Source organism: Lycium barbarum, chromosome 5 (genome assembly GCF_019175385.1).
Source record: "Lycium barbarum isolate Lr01 chromosome 5, ASM1917538v2, whole genome shotgun sequence".
Lineage (NCBI taxonomy): Eukaryota > Viridiplantae > Streptophyta > Magnoliopsida > Solanales > Solanaceae > Lycium > Lycium barbarum.
The window spans coordinates 13566806-13583373 of NC_083341.1; positions in this window are offsets into that span (position 1 = coordinate 13566806).

A 16568-nucleotide genomic window follows, 5' to 3' on the forward strand; every position below is an offset into this window, starting at 1 on the left:
GTTACACCTCGGAAAATTTTCGTTCGTGCACAGTGAATCGACTGGCGAAGGACAATTTCGAGTATCGAACTAGTGATGTCTTAATGATATTTAGGAGAAGAATTATAATGCCCCTTATGTTGGTAATTAAGTGCCAAGTAAGTTTCAAGAAGGACCCATAAGCCAAATATGGGCATAAGCCATCCAAAAGGGCGAGTTAAGGAAATATTTTCGGAGGATCTGGTTTGGAGGGGCCAAAACGCCATTGTAAAGTTGGAATTTGGGAAAAACACCACAGGATGGAAGTTGTAGATAACTGAAAGATATTTCTAACCATAGGTCGTGGCCCTCACAGAATATCTGGATCAAAAGTTATGGCCACTCTACGACAGACCGTTTCGGGGCAAAATAATATCACCTTTCTGGCACACTCCGCGACACCACCTGCGGCTCGCGGACACGACCCGCGACCACGCCGTTTCATCGCAGATTGTGCCAGTGAGGGTTGGTCGTCTGGCGAGCTCCGTAACACAACCTGCGACTCGCGGAGCATGTCCGCGACTCGCGAAGTGTGTCGCATGTCGTGCCAGTCCAGAAAATTCTGGACCCCTTTAAATGTACCCAACTCGTCCAAAAATCATTTTTCCATCTTGTTGGCTAAGGAAATCTCTAGAACTCTCTCCAACATCCATCTATAAGAGATATCAAAAGAAAACCAAGATCAACAACATCAATTACATGAAATCAAGTGTGTAGATTCAAGTAAAGCTTATCTTCTTCAAGGAAATTCAAGAAAGAGTGAAGTAGGGTTTTGGTGCTAAAGAGGTATTCTCTTTCAAGGCTTGTTCAACCATCATCCAAGGTGAGTTTTATGATCATCCCATGTTGTTTAAGGCATTAGAAAGCTTAGATGCTTGAAATGTAGAAGAACATAGAAAATGGGGTATTTTGAGTGAATAGTGACACAATTGGATGATAGTGGGATTGAATCACGGATGTTGGAATGTGGGGACTATGAACATGTTGTGAATGATGTTTAGGCTATGCAATGAGTTTTATGAATTCGGAAAATACGATAATGAGCTATAACCCTAAATGTGAGTTAATTGTAAGAAAATGGTGGATTTTGCTAAGTGCATATGAATGACGAGTGTTGATTGTGATATTGTGAGTAATATTGCGAATGTTGGGAGTTGATGTAGAACATGGGAGAAGTAGTATAAACAAAGGAAGTGCTGCCCAATTTTTCCTAGAAACTAACGACGCGTTCTCATAGTTATTTAGCTAATGTACTTCACATTCTTTAATGAAGGTGACGACGTGACATCGGAGGGGAACGGGTGACCGATAGCTTAGCTAAACGGCAAAGGTATGTGAGGCTAGTCCTTCCTTCTAATGGCGTGAATCTCTTAGCTTAAATCCCTATTCCTTTCATGAGTTCTCACCTTCTAAGAAGTTAAAAGCTTATGCCTATGAATGTCTATATGAGATAAGCTATACGATATGAGGATGTTATTCCTTGCCTACACTCACCTTATGTACTAGTCCTTTCAAGGTGAGGCAGAATGTCCATAATGGTTCCATAATGTAACCGGGGGATTACGACCTTACGTCACCCCGATAGAATAAAGTTGATCTTGAGCCTTATATACATATCATGATAAGATGAGTATTTTATGATGACCATATTATTATGAGTATTTTGCATTGAGCATGTCATGAGCATTTTACACCGTGCCTAGTTGGCCGGGCAGTCACCGCAAGGCGGGCAGCTATACGGAGACACCATGACCTTCGGGCATGGGCAGACACCACTAGTGGGCGGCATGAGATGGTACCCCGGACGCGGGAGGCCTAGACGCGGGCTACTATTATTGATTATCACACCGTTCCGATATGAACGGGCAGCTTGTGTATGATGCATATATGCCATGATGATGAGTATGAGTAAGACAACATGCATTACTTCTTTTATGATCACTAGTCAGATCCAGATGTTATGTTGATGCTTCTCTATATTGTAGATGTATTCTTTCACTGTTTATGCCTCTCATACTCAGTACAATGTTCGTACTGACGTCCTTTTTCTTTGGACGATGTGTTCATGCCCACAGGTAGACAGGGAGGAGACATTGCTCCAGATTCTTAGAGTTGCCAGTTGATTGAAAGCCCTCCATTGCTCCGGAGGTGCCTGTGATGATATTTTGTGTATAATTGTATATGTCGTTCCATAGAGGCTCGTAGATACTCGATGTGGGTTGTATGGTCTCATGGAAGGGTCATTTTGTATGTATGTACATATATGTATTATTTTGCTAGCCTATAGGGCTCAAGTATATACAATGCTTTTGTTTCCAAATGAAAATGGTTTTCTTATAAATTAAGTATGAAGTGGATAATCGATTGACAAAGAGGCTAAGGAGTAGTCACACGAGTGGTGCTCGGTGGTTAGCATGGGTACCCGTCGCGACCCCTAGCCGGGTCGTGACAAAAGTGGTATCAGAGCAGGTCGGTCTTAGGAAGTGTCTACGAGCCGTGTCTAGTAGAGTCTTGTTTATGGTGTGTTGCGCGCCACATCAATAAACAAGAGGCTACAGGGCATTTAGGAAAAATGACCATCTTTCTTTTACGAGATCGTGCGATAGGACCGTAATGTAAGATTCCCTTTATTCTAATTGTGCGTTATGGTTTCAGCGATGCCGCCAAAGAAGAAGCAAATCCGCGCAATATTAAATGGCGCCGGTGAAGGCACCAGCCGAGAACCTCCAGTTGAGTTGGGACATAGCGAGGCTCTGGGTGCCACTTCCTCGCATGCCACTCCCACTTCTTCTTCTACCTTGCCCAATGTGGAAGAGCAAGCAGGAGCCCCAGCTCCAATTCCTCCGCCGGTTGCTTCGGGCCAACAATTGATTGAGGCTATTCAGTTATTGACCCAGTTGGTGGCTGCACAAGCACAACGACAGAATGTGGGTTCAAGTGACTGGGCAGCAAGTACAAAGGTCCGTGATTTTATGAGTCTAAATCCTCCAGAGTTCTTCGGGTCAAAGATGGAGGAAGACCCACAAGGTTTTATCGATGATATATTGAGGCCATTGAGGGTTGTCCATGCCTCCGAAACTGAATCCGTGGAGTTGACATCCTATAGACTCCGGGATTTGGCGGTATTATGGTACAACAATTGGGTATTATCAAGAGGGGAGAATGTGCCTCCTCCGGTTTGGCAAGAGTTTGTAGATGCTTTTACTCGCCATTATTTGCCACCCGAGGTCCGCCGAGCTAGAGCAGATCGGTTTCTGAACTTGAGGCAAGGGAATATGAGTGCCCGAGAGTATAGCATGCAGTTCAACTCCTTGGCTAGATATGCTCCGGCTATGGTGGCCGACATGGGAGATCGGGTACATAGATTTGTGAGTGGTTTGGGACCACATTTATTTAGAGAATGTTTGACATCCTCTTTGCAAGATGGGATGGACATTTCCCGGATACAGGCTCATGCTCAGAATTTGGAGGGGCGACAACCACAACAGAGGGGTGATCACGACAGTGATAGGAGGCCAAGCAAAAGAGCTAGATCTATGGGAGAGAGCAGTGAGTATAGAGGGGGACCAAGGCAGCCGCATTCTAGGCACTCAGGTCAGTCAGCGACCAGTGCACCTCCCAGATTCCCAGACAGGAGGTCCGACCATTCTTTTCAGCCAGGTCAGGGACAGAGTTCGAGAGCCTCAGATTTTCAGTCCAGGAGAGATCAGGGTCAGAGGAGACCCCCAGTACCGCGGTGTAATCAGTGCGGTAGGCTGCATTCGGGACAGTGTCTCCTAGGTTCGGATGCTTGCTATACCTGCGGGCAAGTCGGTCACATGATGAGGGACTGCCCCTCAGCGAGAGATAGGGCTGGGACGCAGCCCACAGGTTTAGCAGTGGGTTCTTTGTCAGCGCGCCAGACAACACAGACTCCCCAGATGACAGCAGGTAGAGGCAGAGGTAGAGGGGGAGCATCCACTTCAGGTGCTATTCAGCCTCGTGTATATGCTCTAGCTGGGCGACAGGATCTTGAGTCTTCCCCAGATGTTGTCACAGGTATATTGTCTATATTTTCCCGTGATGTGTATGTGTTGATAGATCCGGGTTCTACATTTTCTTATATTACTCCATATATTGCCGGTTGTGTTGGGGTGAAACCCGAGCTCATTAAACCCTTTGAGGTACTTACTCCGGTTGGTGAACCCGTGATAGCAAGACGGGTATACAGAAATTGTATTATTGTGATCTGTGATCGTCAGACCCAAGCTGATTTGATTGAGCTAGAAATGGTTGACTTCGATATAATCATGGGTATGGATTGGTTGGCATCGTGTTATGCAAATGTTGATTGCTGGACAAAAGTGGTTCGATTCCAATTTCCGGGAGAGCCGTGCTTGAATGGAAGGGTAATGCAGCATCGCCAAAGGGTAGGTTTATTTCCTACCTCAAGGCGAGGAAGATGATAGCGAAGGGCTGTATTTATCATTTAGTTCGGGTTCACGACACCGCGGCAGAACCGCCAACCTTTCAGTCAGTTCCGGTGGTGAACGAATTTCCAGATGTATTTCCAGATGAACTTCCAGGTCTTCCACCAGAAAGAGAAATTGAGTTCGCTATTGATGTGTTGCCAGACACAAAACCTATTTCTATTCCTCCTTATCGGATGGCTCCGGTATAATTGAAAGAACTAAAGACACAGTTGAAGGACTTGCTCGAGAAGGGATTCATTAGACCCAGTTCATCACCGTGGAGAGCACCGGTCTTGTTTGTGAGAAAGAAAGACGGCTCGCTACGAATGTGTATTGACTATAGGCAATTGAACAAGGTGACGATAAAGAACAGATATCCTCTCCCAAGGATTGATGATTTGTTCGATCAATTGCAAGGTGCCAAGTGGTTTTCCAAGATAGATTTGAGGTCGGGCTACCATCAGTTGTGAGTTAGAGAGGCGGATATTCCTAAAACGGCTTTCAGAATGAGATATGGCCACTATGAATTTCGAGTGATGTCATTCGGGTTGACTAATGCTCCGGCTGTATTTATGAATTTGATGAACAACATATTCAGGCCTCTCTTGGATCTATTTGTGATCGTATTTATCGATGATATTCTGGTGTATTCTCGCACGGAATCGGAACATGCAGATCATTTGAGAATTGTTCTTGGCATTCTTCGAGCCCGGGAATTATATGCGAAATTTTCAAAGTGCGAGTTCTGGCTGGATTCGGTAACATTTCTAGGCCATGTTATTTCCGATGATGGTATTCGAGTTGATACTCAGAAAATTGAAGCGGTGAAAACTTGGCCAAGGCCTACGACACCTACAGAAGTTCGTAGTTTCCTGGGTTTGGCAGGCTATTGTAGGAGGTTTGTAGAGGAATTTTCATCTATCTCGGCCCCATTGACGAAACTAACCCAGAAGGCGGCTAAATTCCAATGGAACGACGCTTGTGAGCGTAGTTTCCAAGAGTTGAAAGACAGGCTAACCTCAGCTCCAGTTTTAACACTTCCAGAAGGACCAGATGGTTACGTGGTGTATTGCGATGCTTCGGGTGTCGGATTAGGGTGTGTATTGATGCAGCATGGTAAGGTTATTGCATACGCTTCGAGACAATTGCGAAAGCATGAAAAGAATTACCCAACGCATGATCTCGAATTGGCTGTAGTCATTCATGCCTTAAAGATGTGGAGACATTACTTGTACGGTGTGCACGTGGATATCTATACAGATCACAAGAGTCTCCAGTACATTTTCAAGCAGAAGGAATTGAATCTGCGACAGAGGCGGTGGTTAGAACTATTAAAAGATTATGATGTTGACATTTTATACCACCCCGGGAAAGCCAATGTAGTAGCCGATGCACTTAGCCGCCGATCAATGGGCAGTTTATGTGAAGTCCCCCCGGAAAGGAGAGAGATGGTTCAAGAAATCCATCGGTTGGCTAATCTTGGAGTACGTGTGCTTGATGCGGGTGAGGCAGGTACTAGTATCAAAGATTCTGCAGTTTCGTCCTTGGTTATAGAAGTGAAAGAACGGCAATGCGAAGATCCTCAATTATGTCATTATAGAGACGTATCTCATGGAAAAGAAAACTCTTCGTTTGAAGTTTCTAGTGATGGGGTTCTCAGATACCGAGGAAGATTATGCGTGCCGAATGTGGCTGATCTACGCCGACGAATCTTAGAAGAAGCGCATTGTACTCGGTACTCTATTCACCCAGGTGCGACCAAAATGTATCATGATCTAAAGATAATGTATTGGTGGGATGGTATGAAAAGAGATATAGGGGAATTCGTGGCTCAATGCCCAAATTGCCAACAAGTGAAAGTTGAGCACCAGAAGCCGGGAGACTTATTGCAGGCTATAGAAATACCTACTTGGAAATGGGAAGTGATCAACATGGATTTCAGTGTGGGATTACCTCGCTCTCGGGGTAAGTATGATTCGATATGGGTGATCGTGGATAGATTGACGAAAGCAGCCCATTTTCTCCCAGTCAAAATGACGTACGCAACAGAGGACTATGCAAGGCTATATCTCAAGGAAATCGTGCGGCTCCATGGCATACCATTGTCTATTATCACAGACAGGGGAGCACAATTTACAGCTAAGTTCTGGAAGTTTTTTCAAGAAGGTTTGGGCACGCAAGTGAAATTTAGCACAGCATTTCATCCATAGACTGATGGGCAAGCCGAGCGTACCATTCAAAACTTAGAAGATATGCTACGGGCGTGTCTGTTAGATTTTGGTGGTAGCTGGGATGATCATTTACCTCTCGTTGAATTTTCATATAACAACAACTATCATTCTAGTATACAAATGGCTCCATACGAAGCGTTATACGGAAGGAAATGTAGATCTCCAATCGGATGGTTCGAAGTAGGAGAAGCACAATTAGTGGGCCCTGAATTGGTCCAGCAGGCAATAGAAAAGGTCAAGGTGATTCGAGATCGGTTGTTGACAGCCCAAAGTCGCCAAAAGTCCTATGCGGACAACCGCCGACGAGATCTGGAGTTTCAGATTCATGATTGGGTGTTCTTGAAAGTGTCGCCAATGAAGGGGGTGATGAGATTTGGCAAGAAAGGAAAGCTAAGTCCGAGGTATATTGGACCCTACAAAATCATCCGCAAGGTGGGACAGGTAGCCTATGAATTAAAGTTGCCTTCAGAGCTTGAATCAATCCATCCAGTCTTTCATGTTTCGATGCTCCGCAAGTGTGTTGGAAATCCCACAAAGATTGTCCCGATAGATGATGTGCAAATAGCGAAAAAGTTAACTTATGAAGAAGTGCCTATTTCCATCTTAGATAGGCAAGTGCGAAAGCTTCGAAACAAAGAGGTAGCTTCAGTTAAGGTCCTATGGCGGAACAACAATCGGGAAGAAATGACTTGGGAAGCGGAAGAGAGTATGAAGTCAAAGTATCCACACTTATTCCAACCCCCAGGAGAAATCCAAGGCGAAATGCCAACGAGATAAGGTACGTATACATTAATTTTTATGATTTTGGTCGTGTGTGGCCACAAATATGTTGCTATTGTGATGTAGCCCTGTGAGGCGATGATATTATGGGTTGTTGTGACAGGTTAGTAGTGCCATAGTACAGGGGAAAGTCTGGCAAAATTTTCGTGGAATCCCGAATAGTTTAACATTCGAGGACGAATGTTCCCAAGGGGGGGAGAATGTTACACCTCGGAAAATTTTCGTTCGTGCACAGTGAATCGACTGGCGAAGGACAATTTCTAGTATCGAACTAGTGATGTCTTAATGATATTTAGGAGAAGAATTATAATGCCCCTTATGTTGGTAATTAAGTTCCAAGTAAGTTTCAAGAAGGACCCATAAGCCAAATATGGGCATAAGCCATCCAAAAGGGCGAGTTAAGGAAACATTTTCGGAGGATCTGGTTTGGAGGGGCCAAAACGCCATTGTAAAGTTTGCATTTGGGAAAAACACCACAGGATGGAAGTTGTAGATAACTGAAAGATCTTTCTAACCATAGGTCGTGGGCCCTCACAGCATATCTGGATCAAAAGTTATGGCCACTCTACAACAGACCGTTTTGGGGCAAAATAATATCACCTTTCTGGCACACTCCGCGACACCACCTGCGGCTCGCGGACACGACCCGCGACCACACCGTTTCATCGCAGATTGTGCCAATGAGGGTCAGTCGTCTGGCGAGCTCCGCGACACAACCTGCGACTCGCGGAGCATGTCCGCGACTCGCGAAGTGTGTCGCATGTCGTGCCAGTCCAGAAAATTCTGGACCCCTTTAAATGTACCCAACTCGTCCAAAAATCATTTTTCTATCTTGTTGGCTAAGGAAATCTCTAGAACTCTCTCCAACATCCATCTATAAGAGATATCAAAAGAAAACCAAGATCAACAACATTAATTACATGAAATCAAGTGTGTAGATTCAAGTAAAGCTTATCTTCTTCAAGGAAATTCAAGAAAGAGTGAAGTAGGGTTTTGGTGCTAAAGAGGTATTCTCTTTCAAGGCTTGTTCAACCATCATCCAAGGTGAGTTTTATGATCATCCCATGTTGTTTAAGGCATTAGAAAGCTTAGATGCTTGAAATGTAGAAGAACATAGAAAATGGGGTATTTTGAGTGAATAGTGACACAATTGGATGATAGTGGGATTGAATCACGGATGTTGGAATGTGGGGACTATGAACATGTTGTGAATGATGTTTAGGCTATGCAATGAGTTTTATGAATTCGGAAAATACGATAATGAGCTATAACCCTAAATGTGAGTTAATTGTAAGAAAATGGTGAATTTTGCTAAGTGCATATGAATGACGAGTGTTGATTGTGATATTGTGAGTAATATTGCGAATGTTGGGAGTTGATGTAGAACATGGGAGAAGTAGTATAAACAAAGGAAGTGCTGCCCAATTTTTCCTAGAAACTAACGACGCGTTCTCATAGTTATTTAGCTAATGTACTTCACATTCTTTAATGAAGGTGACGACGTGACATCGGAGGGGAACGGGTGACCGATAGCTTAGCTAAGCGGCAAAGGTATGTGAGGCTAGTCCTTCCTTCTAATGGCGTGAATCTCTTAGCTTAAATCCCTATTCCTTTCATGAGTTCTCACCTTCTAAGAAGTTAAAAGGTTATGCCTATGAATGTCTATATGAGATAAGCTATACGATATGAGGATGTTATTCCTTGCCTACACTCACCTTATGTACTAGTCCTTTCAAGGTGAGGCATAATGTCCATAATGGTTCCATAATGTAACCGGGGGATTACGACCTTACGTCACCCCGATAGAATAAAGTTGATCTTGAGCCTTATATACATATCATGATAAGATGAGTATTTTATGATGACCATATTATTATGAGTATTTTGCATTGAGCATGTCATGAGCATTTTACACCGTGCCTAGTTGGCCCGGCAGTCACCGCCAAGGCGGGCAGCTATACGGAGACACCATGACCTTCGGGCATGGGCAGACACCACTAGTGGGCGGCATGAGATGGTACCCCGGACGCGGGAGGCCTAGACGCGGGCTACTATTATTAATTATCACACCGTTCCGATATGAACGGGCAGCTTGTGTATGATGCATATATGCCATGATGATGAGTATGAGTAAGACAACATGCATTACTTCTTTTATGATCACTAGTCAGATCCAGATGTTATGTTGATGCTTCTCTATATTGTAGATGTATTCTTTCACTGTTTATGCCTCTCATACTCAGTACAATGTTCGTACTGACGTCCTTTTTCTTTGGACGATGTGTTCATGCCCACAGGTAGACAGGGAGGAGACATTGCTCCAGATTCTTAGAGTTGCCAGTTGATTGAAAGCCCTCCATTGCTCCGGAGGTGCATGTGATGATATTTTGTGTATAATTGTATATGTCGTTCCATAGAGGCTCGTAGATACTCGATGTGGGTTGTATGGTCTCATGGAAGGGTCGTTTTGTATGTATGTACATATATGTATTATTTTGCTAGCCTATAGGGCTCAAGTATAGACAATGCTTTTGTTTCCAAATGAAAATGGTTTTCTTATAAATTAAGTATGAAGTGGATAATTGATTGATAAAGAGGCTAAGGAGTAGTCACACGAGTGGTGCTCGGTGGTTAGCACGGGTACCCGTCGCGGCCCCTAGCCGGGTTGTGACATCTATCCTCCACTCTTCCTATCGTTTGTGCCCCATGCCCATGGGTCACTTCACTCCCTTTCGAGAGGGATTCACTCAGACTTAGCTATCCATTTCATTTATATAATCAGGACATCGAGCTTGTAGAATACAAAGAAGAAAACGTAAGCAATCTCCCTTTTCTTTTTGAAACATGAAGACATAAAACAAAGCTGGTTCTCTTGATTGAATAGCTCGTCATGCAGTAAGACTAAAGAAGGCTATGAATGTCCGCTAAATGAAGTCAAAGACTAAGTAAGCTCTACCGAGTATTCATTCAAAAAGAATGCATTTACCCTTTCTCCCCCTTCCTTCGGCATCCCTGACTCGGGCATCCCTTTCAGGTGCAGTTGACGTAGAATTTAGGTAATTTAGAAGGACTAAACGTACTAATGAAAGGGAAAACTTAGGAAATAATAGCGTTGGAGAATCCTTCGTTTGAGGAAAGAGATGATAAAATAAGTCATGAAAAAAAAACAAATAGAACGAGGTTTTTTTTACCTGATCGGAAATTCCCCGTCGGTGATGAACTAGTACGCACTTAGGACAGCACTTCGGGAGAGTGAGATCCGGGTGGCATATAAAAAAGACAACTCAAAATCGCCGCCGTACGAGACTTGCAAGGCATGCCCGCCAGAAAGTGAAGAGAGGTTTATAAGCACCCCGACTTAGGAATTATGACCCACCGAAGAAAAGAAAAAAGTTTACCGCGATGCACCTCTCTTTGGTTAAGCTCTTGAAGATGCCTAAGTTGACTTTCTTTAGAAGCCGCATCGAGGACTTTTTCAAAGATCCGGAGCCAAGCCTGCGCACCAAAGCGCTCGAAGATCAAGAATCAGTCTTTCATTGTTAAATAGACTGGAAGTCTTTGGCTAGTGCGCTGACCTACTCGCCCTCACCTAAATAAAGACAGAGCCCTTTAGGAAGGTTGGCGCCTGGTGTCTAAACCGGAGACATCGCACCAGAATACAATCCCCACCGCAGACAAGCAGACTCGAGAAAAACTATTGATCCTTTTGATGACTCTCCTCTTCATCTTCCCGGGTTGCTAAGAAGAATCCGAACTGAGGAAATTGGAAAAAGAAAAGAAAGTCTCTCTTTCTACGATCACCTCTAGCGTCCAACAAAAGTCTTAGAAGGAGAATCTAACTATTCTCGAAGAGATTCTTGCCAACACCATTAGGAAGATGAGGGAAAGGGGAAAAGAAGGCAAATTCGCTATTTCCGACAGCTACGGTAGTAGAGAAGGAGAGGCACTACTTATGAGAAAGAGGAGTTTTCTCTTCTACTCCCGGGTATTAAACTGGGGTGCTTTGGTACTAGACTGGGCGGGCGAGCCATAATCACAGGGGGAGAAAGGCATAGATCTTTTCATCCTCCGCCAACAAGCAGATCCGACACCGAGCTACTTCCTACCTTTTTCATTCAAACGGGAATGACTCCACTCTCAGTCCCAGTATGGCTTAGACTAGTAGAAGGCGTAAGGAGCTAGATCGCTGCCTAATACTGGATAATCCACGTTCATCGGTCTGCAACAAGCACTGACGTTTAGGGGGCGACAACTTAAGAGGTAGCGAGACTAAGCGCAATTTCAGGAAGAGTTGGACCCTTTCCAACCAGTCAAGTGGCTTTCCGCTCCTTTTCTGGATTAGAAAGAAAGCTACTAACAGTATCGTGCAATATCTAGCCTAGTACAAACCATGGCATACATCAAACTACCAACTGCATAAGAATAAGGAACAAGAGACATTTTCTTCTTCTCTTCATCAGTTGATGGACTTGACTTTTCTTTAGCCTCTTGGCTTCGAGAAGTCGTGGGCCTAGTAGTTCTTTCTTAAAGCTTGTAACCCGATCGCTGTAAGAACCGATCTCAAGCTGCATGAGAAGGGAAATAAAGACTAGTGAGAATAGCCGTAATTCAACTAGGCCTTGAATCAATGGTTTATAGAGACAATTAGTCATCTGCTTACGGCTAATCTGCTCTTCAAATCTTATCTTAGAATAGGTTGGAACTATTTAAACACGATACGTTTATTCTGAAAGTACGCATTTCTTGCTCTAAGTCTGTTGGGTTGGATCGAACTAGTTGGCTTGGCAGGAAGATAATGGCATAAAATAAGCATTCCACTTTTGAAAAGAGAAGATTCAGTCTAATTATAGATCCCTCTGTCTTGCATTGGGTTAATTGGAGCTTAGATAAAGCGATAGGCAGAAGAGAGAGAATTAGTTTGTCTTTATAAACTGACTTTCCTCACATCAAAGCTTTCTGGTTCTCTTCCTTTATGAAGAAAGGAAAGGCTTGTTATCGACGAAGAAGATCTTTACACTGTTCATCCTAAGAAAAGCAGTTTTCACTCGGTACAACTATTCTATGCTAGCATAGCATGCTTCTACTTATGTTGTGTTGCAAATTTAGGATCAGGAACAATCCTTTCTTATTCTAAGATGCCAGTCTAAAAATCCGTACTTGTTGACTAAAAGGCTTTCGGCTTTCTAGCTTGAAGCCTAAGGGCTAAGGGAAATTCATCCTTGGATCAATGAAATAGTTGAATTAGCTAAGATGCAAGAAGCAACCTCTTATTGAAATGACTTTAGGAAGTGCCAAGCCTTTCTCCTTCGATCCGATCCTTTCTGTGACCCATGGTCTGGAAATAAGCTTATTGTCTCTTCGTCTCTTGCCTTTGAATCAGATATTTCGATGAAAGAAGATTCTCTTTCTGTCCCTCGTCATCGAGAGGAAGAATCGCTATCTATCTATCCATGTACGTATCAACAAATGTGGTTCCAGGGATCGATCGATTGCCCCTCACCAGCAGCTAGAGGAGGAGAAAGGAATGATGTCCCAGCCTGGGCTGGGCACCTATCAGCCAACTATTCCTTTTTGGAATGGAAAGAAGAAAGGATGTTCATAGATCACTGATGTCAAATTCACGAAAAATATCATATGTGAAAGAATCGTCAGATTATGGGTTCCCGAAGTAGACGGAATGGAGAATAAATGAAATAAAATAGTCTGGCAGAATCGTATGATAGGGAAAGTGCGGAGCCTCCAACTTGTCTGGTTTACCAGGATGACTAACCTAACTATGAATTTCCATCAATCTCGGGATAGACAGAGGTCTAGGATAGTACGCTGTCGGAATGAGACTGGGGTACAGTAACGAAGTTAGACCGAAATGAACGACTCAATTCCTCTACAAGAAAGGAGCGAGAAAGAACAACCAATTCTATGAAACAATATCTTATTTACGTCAATCGGTTGCTACTAGTCCGGGTTACCTTAGAAATTGAGCCATTAGGCGAGAAAAAATAACCTAGTTAGTACCCTAACTCAAACCTAGTTCTTGCACGAAATGTCCTGCTAACATAGGAGCACTCCTACTAAGAAATGGAAGAGCCAATTTCTTTCTGTTCGACGACACAATGCCTCACCTGCCCTCTGCTACACATCTCTTTCGTTTGCCCTATACCCACCCACCAAATGGAACTCTGCCCTTTTGGTTGGGTTAGAGCGAGTATGAAGTCAGGGAGGTAGAAAAATAGAGGGAAGAAATAATATAGTAATATTTACCTTTCCCAGCTTTCAGAAATGGAGAAGGAATCTAAAATTTAGTGAACCCCTCAAACTCCATAGGTAATTCGAGACAATTCAAGAAGAATAAGATAAGCTAATACAAAGAACTTGAACATTGACAATAGAAAGTTGAATACTACCATTTTTACGCGTTGACTCTTCCACGGAGTAACCTAAAGAATCGCCTTTCACTTATTACTCCTATAGAGCGAGAGATTCGGCAACATTCACTGAGTAAAAACAAACCCCCACTTTCTTTCATAAGAAAACTTCTAGTAAACTAAGATTAGTCTTAGATTAGGTAGGAAAGGGGATCGTATCACCGACCATATCTATTATTAGTAGGAAGGTAAGTACAAAAAACTTGATTTCTCTATTTGATTGACAATGTAAATCTATTCGGATGATTTGATAATTTATGTAGCCGAGTCACGAAGACTTCTTCTTCTACTCCCTTCCCGGAAGATAGAGGGAACTTAGGCTCTGACAAATTAGTATGTGACATAGGAATAGCTGGCAAAGGAAAAGCTTCCGCTAAGATTCTGACTTATTTGGAAACTAGATTTGCTGCCCCTGCAGACTCTTCTTTTGAAGAATCTGATTCGTTGACATTGGTATACTGAATTTGCGGCATGGCATATAATAGAACATGAATGGATCTTCTTTGCCAACCTTCGCTTCTAGAAGGAAGTAAGTAGAAGCTGACCCTCCAACATACATTGTAGGGAAGGACCCCTCCAGTGGCATACTTTATGGAGTCAACTGCACTTGGTCACTTCCTGCTCTATCGGGTCATTTGATCGTCTCAGCTCCACTCGGGCATACTCTTTCATAGGCTCGACACAGGTTGTGACGTTGGGCCCTCTCTTCTTTTCATGAATCTCAGTTGGAAGCCCCCATTTTCATCAGACATCCAATGAAGTAGGAGTTCGCTCCCTACCTAGCGGTACTTCCATGGCTTGCCTCTCGAGGTCCAGTTTGAAAGCAATTGCGAGAACCTGTCTGGATTGAGTGGTCTTTTCTCGGGCAGCTACTGAGACATAGGTTGGCCCGAGCTTCCCTTGGCATACCTTCATTACCATTACTATGAAAAGTAAGTAGGAATTTATCCCAGATAAACTAATGATCTAGCTCTTTCGCATCGAGGAAAACCCTTATTTCCTCTTTCAGGTTAGGCGCCCTTTGCTCGAACAAAGAGGGGTCTTTGCCGGGACCGATGCTAGTAGTTAGATTCAATATTCAAAAAGTCTTAAATAGAAGCCAAATCCATGAGAGAGAGTCCTTACAAGCCAATCCAGAGTCCTATAAAAATTGAAGGAATCGCTAACTTCCCGCTTCGGAATAAGTGTGATAAACGTTGAATTTCTCGATTTGATAATCTGACCTATTTTTAAGAAACTTCAATAGCTTTATGAATGTGTGAGGCCACATCCTTTGACAGAAGGCAGCCGAGAAGTCGTCGGGACCTGGGGCGTTATTTAGATTCTCATTCTTAAAAACTTCTTCAAACGTGATCTCCCGTCTAAGCCACAGATTGTCCTCCGCGTCCATTTTTGGGTGCATTGGCCATCATCTCGATTCAGATTTTTGTTGTTGTAGGCAGTAGCGTTAATACATAATCTCCCATCAGCGGTATAGGTAGTAGCTAATATCAGTACGCCAGTCTAAGGCTGTTCGTAGAGGTAGGTCATAAAGATCTATGAAGGGCTATCTTTAGCATAAATAGCATGGTTAATTATAGAATAACGTGATGGCCGTAAGAAGATCATAAATAAGGTAAATAGTCTGGAATGGATGTCTAGATCAGGGTGTCGGCCTCACACATACAACATGTGTGCCGTGAGTAAGAGGGTGGTCTTAGATCAACCCTCAGCTCTTCTTTCAAAATTCTCGAAGATGATGACTTATCGGCTTGAGGCTTCTTTTCTTTTCAAGCTAAGTAGAAATTTCATAAGAGAAGAAAAGTTCACAGAAGGTTCTTCAATAGTATGCTCGGTTCACGAGGTTCTACCACTGCAGGGCCTAGTTGCCATTCTCCCATTACTCAAGTCGTCCAAGGGACAGGATCCCCGCACTGAAAAAGTTTCCTTTTTAAATAACTCATGATATCTTTCTTCTAGGCATATATCGGTTTTGATAACTTCTGATTTATACCAAATCGACCGTAGAGAGAGTTCATTAGTATCTTGTAGATATATACCATAGCTACATCATCCTTTATCTTTGTTTCTTGTCTTCTAGCGAAGATGTCTGATACAAAGCCTTCGAAAGGACTCTTCTTTTTCTCATACAAGCAGCCCCTTTCCTTATAGTCAAGTGGCTGAACGCCCCTTTCCTTACAGTCAAGTGGCTGAATGCCCCTTAGTGGGAAAATTCTATAACCCAAGTTTCAGGCATCAAAAAATTATTCGCTAAAATAGATGCCTATGAATTTACCCGTTGGGAAGGTTAAAGCATTATGTCTATCCTTATAGGGTAAGAAGGCTTTCTCTATTGTAGAGAGGACACACTACAAAAGCCTCAATAAATCCAAAGAAGTTATCCAATTCCGCCTTTTCAAAATTATTATGCCAGACATCCCGACCTGGGAGCCCCGTTCGCCTGGCATCAGAGAAGTTTTCATTATAAATGGATATAAGGAGTTCGTATCGTAATAGTCTAAATTTTCACCACAGGGCTTATAGACATAGGCATGTCCATAATAATAATCACGCCGAATGAAGCGTTTTTGGTTTCGAGTATGGATGGGCCAACTCTTTGGGTCGTAATAGTGCATACGAAAGATTGATAGAGCTAGCGATGACAACGTTATTGTATCAACGAT